Genomic DNA, 9,634 nt, shown 5'->3' with positions numbered 1-9,634 from the left:
TCTTAATAATTATATCTGTCATAAATTGAAAGAAATTTCATAAAATATCATCGATAATTAGAGAATTCCCAGATTGAAATTTCAATCAAAAAAAAGTTTTCTAAATTTTTTAATTTTTTCGATTTTGATCAATTGTTGATTGTTTCTCTTAAAAAATTTTCCAGCAAATGATTAATGATAGTTAAAATAGTATTTGGGTTGAAAGATATTTTGAAAATTTCCATCAAAAATGGAAGATTTTAGAGTCTGAAATTTTACCCAGAAAAACGGGTCACAATCGGGTTAAATGGGGGCGAAGAAGAAAGAGTCCATGGATCTGTTGCAACATATATAAGTGTTGCTATGTCGTAATAGTGCAGACTGTTGCAAAATACTTTAGGAACAGTTTTATCATGCTAAAAGTGTTCGTCATTTATCAATAAGTAGTATATTGATCTCCTTACAACACATATAAGCGTTACTATATAGTGAAAGCTTGACCATTGCTAAACAGTTTAGGAACCTTTTTTCTCGAGCTATAAGTGTGATCTTCACTATCTAAAGATAATTAGTACGACATATACATAAAATTATAGATTTCATTTCCGGCAAAATAATATATATTAGTCAAAATTGATTTGGAATAAAATTATTTCGGAACTGCAATCGGCCCACTGCTGCAGCAGTAATCTAGTTTATTCTCCTTCATTATTTTTTGTTCTTAGTCCCCGAACTCCAACAGAGAAACTTCGTTGTTTCTTCTCCTTCGTGGTTCGATCTGTGATTGAGAGTGGAGATGATGAGAACTGAGAGATTAGTTTAAGATTTTTAGACCAAGATATGAGAGAAAAGATCATGTAATGATTGTTGGTAGTGGTATTTATTGAAGTAATCGATTCAAGCTACTGGAAAGGATAAATCAGGTAATTGAAATTAGGGTTTCTTATTGTATTTTGAATGTATGTGAAATTATTGATTATTCTGTAGAATAAGTACTGGGGTTTTCGGATGTGAGAACTATGTAGATGAATTGATAGTTGAATTGCATAATTATAGTGAATATTAGGAATTAGGGTTTCTACTATTACCGTGAAGATTCCGATCGAGATTTGAGTTAGGTATTGAATTAATTGACGGATTAGGTTTAAAATTACATATCGAATCAAGTTTCAGGTGATGATTTTACGTTTTAGTGAGTTAGGGTTTGTTTTGAAAAGTTTGAATGAGTGGGGCAGAGAAGATGATTTATTTGATTCATTCTACTTAGCACCCATGTAAGAATCTACGTTCCATTCTATAATTTTTCTGCCATACTGATACTGCATCCTACATATAGTCGAGAGCCTTTAGTCACTGGTGTTTTTTAATATTTGAGTGTTAGTTTTGCTAGGTGTTTATTTTGAGTGCTTAGTGTGGGAATGCAGGTTGAGTAATAGTTTGGGGTTGGAAGCAGCAGTGGATGCTGCAGCAAAGTTCTTGAATAAGGCAGTAAAGCTAGTGATGGTGGAAGGGACAAAAATAAGGGTTGCCAAGGCTTGCAGTGTGTTTCTTGAGTTGACAGATGCTTGTGGTTATCCAGTTGTTGTGATGCCATCGGCCAAAGGAATAATGAAGGAGACTCATCCATATTTCATTGGGACTTTTGGGGTGTAGTAAGCACGGATTTATGTGCTGAGATTGTCGAATCAGCTGATGCTAACATATTTTCCGGACCAATCTTCAATGACTACAACTCTGTGGGGTACTCACTACTTCTCAAAAATAAGAAGGCGATTATCGTGCAGACTGACCGGGTTATGATCGCTAATGGACCTGCATTTGGATGTGTTTTGATGAAGAAATTCTTACCAGCATTAGATAAGAAACTCCAGCGAAACACAACTGCTTATGAAAATTACCACACGATTTATGTCCCAGAAGGGCTTCCTCCTCAATGTGACCCAAAAGAGCCATTAAGGGTTAACATATTGTTTAAACACATTCAAAAGATGCTATCGGGTGACAGTGCTGTGATTGCCGCATCGGGTGATTCCTGGTTTAACTGCCAGAAATTGAAATTACCCTAAGGGTGTGTGTAGTGATCTACACTACAAATTAGCTCAGAAACAACTCAGGATCTCTAAGGGTAAAGATCAGATTTGGGGGAGGAAGCAAATGAGAGAGAAAGAAGTTTTAGATTTAATTTTCAACATAGGTCGAACAAGGACCAATCCACAGAAGTTAAACCCACTCACAAAAGACAGCACACGTGCGAATCAACTAAAACGGAAATTCAAAATAAACCGATTAATGTTTGATTAACGGCTAAACAGGCTGCCCCTTAACCAAAAGTATAAACTTGATGCCCCTTAACCGCTGGTAGAGTCCTTTTGAGCCAAGATTGTCAATTTTATGACAAATGCCCTCCCTTATTTAGATTTTTGTCCTCAAGAATCACCTTTGGAAATTTCACCTCAATGGCTAGCTTGTCTTCCCAAGTGGCCTCAGAATCTTTCATCCCCTCCCACTGAATCAAAACTTGCTCAACTGCACAGTTGTTCTTCTTGATAAACCTTGTGTCAAGCACCTGTAAGGGTCTTACCTTCATCTCCCCATCTTTAGATAGTTGAGGCAGGGCTGTCTGTGGCAAGATCCCTTCCCTAAGTTTAGGCTTCAGCTAAGAGACATGTAAAGTTGGGTGGATTTTGGAGTCATCTGGAAGTTTCAGTCTATAAGCTACCTGGACAATTTTTTCCTCAACCTGGTATGGCCCAAAGAATTTTGCTGAGAGCTTGAGGTTCTTTCTTAGTTGGACTGAGGTCTGTCTATAAGGTTGTAGTCTCAGATACACCCAGTCACGAACAACAAATGACCACTCTGTCCTTCCCTTGTCATCTTACAGGGTGAACTCCTTGTGCTGCTGAAGTGACACCAAACTATGGTGGTGCATACCCATACAAGGCTTCAAATGGAGTGAGATTGAGGCTTGTGCGGTAACTGGTGTTGTACCACCATTGAGCCAAGGGTAGTCAACTAACCCACTTGCTGGGTTTAAAGCTAGTCATGCATCTTAAATAAGATTCCAAACAGGCATTCACCCTCTCAGTATGCCCATCAGTTTGAGGGTGATAAGTTGTGCTCATATGTAATGCAGAACCTAGTCTATCAAAAAAGACTTTCCAGAAGTTGCTCAGAAAAATTGCATCTCTGTCTGACACAATAGATTTAGGAAGGCCATGGAGTTTAAACACAATCTCAATAAATACCTTTGCCACTGAAGCTACAGTATAGGGATGGCTTAATGGAATGAAATGGCTGAATTTAGTTAGTCTGTCTACCACCACCAATATAACCTCCCTGCCTTCAGATTTTGGGAGGCCAGAAATGAAATCCATGCTGATGTGTTCCCAAGCTTTCTCTGGAATGGAGAGTGGTTGAAGTAGGCCTGCTGGACTGGCGTTAAAACCCTTGTGTTGTTGGCATACATCACAAGCTTGGACAAAGCTTTTAATATCCTTGTGCATTCCTATCCAAAAGAAATACATCTTAGCTCTCTGGTAAGTGTCATGTGTTCCAGAATGCCCCCCCAATGGTGAAGAATGAGTGGACAGAATAACTTTCTGTCTTAATCCACCATGTTTTCCAATATAGAGTCTTCTCTTGTATCTCAACACTCCTTGCTGATAAGAATAGTTTTCCACTGCTCCTTCATGTATAGTTAATTTGGGAATGAGGTCCCTTGCATGATTATCTTCCTCATAACTGTCTTGAATTTCTGTGAACCACTCAGGCTGTAGTTGTATTAGACTCTGGCATGAGGGTTGCTCTTCCGAGTGGACTATGGATAAGGCATCAACTACCTGGTTCTCAGTCCCCTTTTTATACTTTAGCTCATAATCATAGCCCAACAACTTGGCTAGCCATTTTTGCTGAAGTAGTGAGTGAATTATTTGCTCCATGAAGTATTTAATACTTTGGTGGTCTGTGAAGATGGTGAATTTCTTTCCCAATAAGTAAGATCTCCACTTTGACACAGCCATTACCACTGCTATCAATTCTTTCTCATAGGTAGATATAGCCAAGAATCTGGGTCCCATTCCTTTGCTGAAGTAGGCTATAGGTCTTCCCCCTTGCATGAGAACTGCTCCCACTCCAGTATCACAGGCATCAGTTGAGATTTCAAAGGGTTTTCTAAAGTATGGCAATACCAAGACTGGTGTGGAAGTGACAGCATCCTTAAGCTTTTGAAAGGCTAGCTGAGCTGAGTCATTCCACTGGAAACAATTCTTCTTCAATAAATCAGTCAATGGCTTGGAAATGAGTCCATAATTCCTCACAAACTTCCTATAATACCCTGTTAGGCCTAAAAAACCCCTTAGGTCTTTAATGGTTACAGGAGTAGGCCATTTCACCATGCAATCTACCTTAGTGGGATCAGCAGCTACCCCCTCACCTGATATGATGTTCCCTAAGTACTCCAACCTGTCCTAGCCAAATGAGCATTTACTGAGCTTTGCATATAGTTGGTTAGAGTAAGTTGTAGATGTTCTTGATGAGTCTCCATATTTGGACTGTAGATTAGTATGTCATCAAAGAATACTAGTATGAACTTCCTTAAGTAAGGCTTAAATACATCATTCATCAAGTCTTGAAAACTGGCTGGAGCATTAGTCAATCCAAAAGGCATTACTAAGAATTCATAGTGCCCTTGGTGTGTTTTGAAAGCAGTCTTCTGAGTGTCCTTAGGTGACACCCTAATCTGGTGGTACCCTGTTCTCAAGTCAATTTCGGAAAAGACAAATGATACTTTTAACTCATCTAACAGTTCTTCAATGACTGGAATGGGGTACTTGTCTTTAACAGTGATCTCATTAACTTTTCTATAGTCAACACAGAACCTCCAGCTCCCATCCTTCTTTTTAACTAGTAAAATTGGGGAAGAAAAAGGGTTGTGACTGGGTTTGATCACCCTGACTTAACCATTTCTTCAACCAACTTTTCAACCACTTCCTTTTGAACATAGGGAATTCTGTAAGGCCTTTGGTTAGGTGGTGTAGAGTTTGGTTGTAGGGGTATATGATGGTCATGAGATCTTTCAGGTGGAAATGAAGTTGGTTCTTTGAATATTGAAGTATATTTGGTGAGTATGGGTTCTAGTACTTCTGGTGTTTGAGGGTGGGGCTTTATGGCTGTTATGCAAAATAGTTGCCATCCCATACCTCTTTTGTTCTTTTTGAAGTACTTCTGACAAGCACTCACTGATATAGATGAAATTCCGATGTCTTCAGTAAGCCCCTTAAGCTCAATCTCCTTACCCCCCCCCCCCCAGTTTGAAGGACATTGTCATCTTCTTGAAATAAAATTTCACATGACTTATAGTCCTCATCCAGTCTACTCCCAACACCATGTCACATCCACCCAAATCTAAGACTCTGACATCAAAGGAGAAGTTATTTCCCTGCATGTTCCATCTAAACTGAGGATATTTGGCATCACTGAGTACCTTGTTACCATCTGCTACATCTACATGTAAAGCTACCGTGGTATCTATCAAGGCTCCACTGAGTCTTGCCATTTCAGGGTCAATGAAACTATGTGTACTTCCACTATCAATCAAGACAGTGAATTCCCTTTTATTCTTAGTAACACCTTTAATTTTAATTGTGTTGTGAGAAACATTACTAGATAAGGAATGTAGGGAGATCTCCACCTCTTTCTCTAGATCTTGTATGCCTGGAGAACTACCAGGGGATTACTCTCCTGAATTAGTTGATCCTTCCTCATCTCCAACCAATATGTATAGCTGATGTTTAATACATCTGTGTACAGTATCATACTTTTCATCACAATTATAACACAAACCTTTCTCTCTTTTTTCCCTCATCTGAGCATAGGTTAACTTTTTAATGGGGGGTAGTTTAAGGATGCCACTACTGGTGGGTGATGGTGAGTTAAACTTTGGTGGAGTCACAAAGCTTTTAGAGCTGCTACTACCCATTGAGAGTGGAGGAAGTCTTGAAACAAATTTTACCTTCCTAGCAGTCCACTCCAATACTGCTTCATGCATCATTGCTAAGTACATGGCTTGTGTGAGTGTTGAGGGTGAATGCATTTGGACCGCCATCTTGATTTCTTCCTTGAGTCCACTGACAAAGCTTGAAATGAAATAGGCTTCATTCAAGTATCTATTATTAGAAATCATTAAGGCCTTGAGCTCCTCAAAAAGTTCTTGGTACTCCAACACAGTGCCTTCTTGACAAAGCTTGTTGAACTCCCCCACCACATCATCATGTCCGAGCTCTTGAAACCTAAAATTAACATCACTGCAAAAGTCTCCCCACAGGATCACCTCCCTACTTATTTGATAGTCATGAAACCACACATCAGCTTTGCCTTCTTAGTGAAGAGAGGCGACCATGACTTTATGCTCCTCATCCATTAAATGTAGTTGAAAAAACTTGTTACATTTACGAATCCAGGATCTAGGATTGTTCCCATCAAATTTAAGGAAATCTAATTTGGGCTTGTGAGTATTCGAAAATTGATTAGACAAGATATTGTGATTACCTACGCTTTTCGAATTGTTTTGTTGTTGGAAGGGAGTCTCTAGTAACCCATCACCTGATTTTTGTTGATTGAGAAATTTCTCTTCCAGAGACGACATCTTAGAATCAAATAGGATTCATAGTCCTGCTAACAATGCCGGGGAAAGTGTGTTCTGAGCATCATCGATCTTCTTGTTGAGATCTTTGAATCCTTCACTTTGATTGCTGGATAATTCATTAACACCCTTATTTAAAGTGTCGAATTCCTTCTAGGTTACCATAACTTCACCGGAACACTCGGATCGAGTGCTCTGATACCAATTTTAGTGATCTACACTACAAATTAGCTCAGAAACAACTCATGGTCTCTAAGGGTAGAGATCAGATTTGGGGGAGGAAGCAAATGAGAGAGAAAGAAGATTTAAATTTAATTTTCAATACAGGTCGAACAAGGACCAATCCACAGAAGTTAAACCCACTCACAAAAGACAACACGTGTGTGAAGCACATGTGAGAATCAACTAAAACGGAAATTCAATGTAAACAGATTAATGTTTGATTAACGGCTAAACAGGCTGCCCCTTAACCAAAAGTCTAAACTGGATGCCCCTTAACCGCTGGTAGAGTTCTTTTGAGCCAAGATTGTCAATTCTATGACAGTGCGGGTGAAAAATTTTGCATCAACATCGTATTCTTATTATCTGCTCTTGTTTATTTTAGCGGTTTTATAATTTACATAAGTGTTGTTGTTGCGGGTATGAATTCCAAATGCAGTATTGGTTTATTGGTTGGTCAGTTGGTGCAACACTTGGGTATGCTTAAGCTGCAACGGGTAAGAGAGTGATTGCTTGTATTGGTGATGGAAGTTTTCAGGTAACTGCACAATATATATCAACAATGTTGAGGTATGAGCAGAACACCATCTTCTTCATGATAAATAATGGTGGGTCACCATCGAAGTTGAGATCCATGATGGACCTTACAATGTGATTAAGAAATGGAACTACACTGCTTTAGTTGATGCTATTCATGACGGTGATGGAAAATGTTGGACCACCAAGGTACAACTGGCTTCCCATTTGGGACTTTATAGTTTGCTCGTGTTGAGATTGAGTACGAATGTTGTAACGTAAGGGTACAAACTTATTAACTTATATGCATGTGTGATGACTACAGGTTCAATATGAGGCTTGTGGAAGCGATTGAGACTGCGAGTGAAGTTAAAAAGGATTGCTTGTGTTTCAATGAGATTGTAGTTCACACGGATGATAAAAGCAAAGAGTTGCTGGAATGGGGTTCAAGGGCTTCTTCTGCAAACAGTCGTCCACCAAATCCTCAGTGAACACGTTTTGAGCCTACAGCTGATGCCATCAAGAAGTCAAATTTTATAAACAATCGAGTCTAGAAAAATAAGTAGTCAAATTCGACTGTGTGCTATTATGGCGTAATTAAATTGTGAGTACAAAATTTAGTTTTACGATAATTTTTTCGGTCGGTCCTCCCACCGTGGCAAAAATTGTACTAGTATATTGCTCAAATTATTTACTAATTATTGGTCAATTTATCTAATTAACTTTTTTTGTTATAGGGGGGACCATGCATGTGCGGTCCATTAGTATAGTAGAGTTTTCCCTTCTACTCTTGTATAAATAGAATACTAAACCTATGTAATGGGGTTCCTCTCTCTGGTTAATGAAAAGTTCTTCTTTCCATTTCCTTTCTTTCTTATTCTTACTCCAATACGTCATCAGCAACGAGCTATAACCCTGCTGCTAAATTTTTTTTAGATTAGTATTATACTTCTCAATCAATCAAATCAAAGCCGCTCGAAAAAAACAGTCTCGATCCGATACTTCTCCTTGTTTTTGTTTCAACATTACACTCAAAAGTACGATTTCGGGAAGTTGGAATTTTTTCGGTTTTCTTATTATTTTAACTGCACTATGATCGAGGTATATCCAAATATTTTTTTTTTCTAATCCCCCTTTTGTCTGTAACAGAAAAAGAAATATTTAACTATTGATTGATTGATTGCTTGCTAAAATTTAGATCTTTAATATAATATGATGCCCATCTTTTAACCTATGAGTTTTGTGTGTGAACGATGATTGATTGGCCTCTTGTTTTACACGCTATTTGTAGATTTGATGATTGGTAATATATAGGAATGAATCAAAATATATAGATGATAATAATAAAATAATAGCACTTGTCTGTTTAATCTGTGCATGGGTATGAAGACTTTCCCAATCTGATATATATGTATTATATAAACTCATCAATATCTTGTTTTTTTATGAATATAAATATATTATATTTTTAATCCATTTATCATCATGTATATATATATTATATTATTATATTGATGTGATTTTGTATGTAAAAGATCTGTCATGTATTGGCTCATGTTGTCTTTATACATATACTATATATATATTTTATTTTATTGATTGTGTGCTGTGTGTGATCGAATATTATGCCTTGACTGGTTGTAGTTTTGAATCAAAATGACATCATCTATTTTGATTTTATTATTTTTATATAATTTTATGTATGTGCATTTTTCCAAGATGTTACCGTATGATAGATACATATTTAGCTTTATCTTTTAGGAGTGTCTAGTTCATATGTATGTACTGTTTGACCATCATATGTCTTCCCATATTTATTTATTTTTGAAAAAAATAAATAAAAAAAAATTGTCTGATTGAGATTGAAGATGCCTTATCGTATTCGGTGGAACGATTGATTGTGACATGATTGCCTTGCATGTTGCTAACTCGTGTGATATAAATTCGAACTCATGTCTTTGTGTATATTTTTTTAGTTTCCGTTTTTTTCTCTTTCTTTGGTTTAAATGTCTTGATTGATTTTGGAAATAAATATTAAAATAACTGATTTTTAATTTAATAGTCTCTTTAATTCATTTATGTGTAACGTATGCATGTGTATTTATTCATGTGTCTTTAATGCTAAAATAATAAATTTATCTTTAATGATACGTGTAACGTATGCATGTGTATTTATTTGTACCATTATTTAATTCATGTGTCTTTAATGTTATGTGTAATGTATGCATGTGTATTTTTTGCGTTTTTATTTAAGTTAACTCCCTAAATTTCGCTTAATTA

At 37.0% G+C, this 9,634-nt stretch overlaps 1 pseudogene; it reads left to right on the top strand.

Moving 5' to 3' along the window:
* The first annotated feature begins 1,155 nt into the window (after nt 1-1,155).
* LOC113351585 lies at nt 1,156-7,845 on the top strand (annotated as a pseudogene).
* Nucleotides 7,846-9,634: the final 1,789 nt, after the last annotated feature.

The sequence above is a fragment of the Papaver somniferum genome, chromosome 2 (genome assembly GCF_003573695.1).
Source record: "Papaver somniferum cultivar HN1 chromosome 2, ASM357369v1, whole genome shotgun sequence".
In the NCBI taxonomy this organism is placed as follows: Eukaryota; Viridiplantae; Streptophyta; class Magnoliopsida; order Ranunculales; family Papaveraceae; genus Papaver; species Papaver somniferum.
This window is presented reverse-complemented; position numbering and strand designations above follow the sequence as displayed.